Here is a 202-nt window from a genome sequence, read left to right as displayed (position 1 = left end):
TAGTGCAGAGAAAGAGAAACATTCTGAGGATTGTGGGGAATCCTTCCTGGAAGGAGCTCACTGGAAGAATGACTCATCTCAAGTGAACACAGAGCTGAATAAAAAAATAAAAGTAAAGAATTCAGTATCCATGGCTTGTTATGTGTAACTTCTAAATCCAATTTAACTCTTAGTTTTACTGTAATCAGTTCTCATGGGCTCT

Source organism: Hirundo rustica, chromosome 15, assembly GCF_015227805.2.
Source record: "Hirundo rustica isolate bHirRus1 chromosome 15, bHirRus1.pri.v3, whole genome shotgun sequence".
Lineage (NCBI taxonomy): Eukaryota > Metazoa > Chordata > Aves > Passeriformes > Hirundinidae > Hirundo > Hirundo rustica.
Note: the sequence above shows the minus strand (reverse complement) of the source record.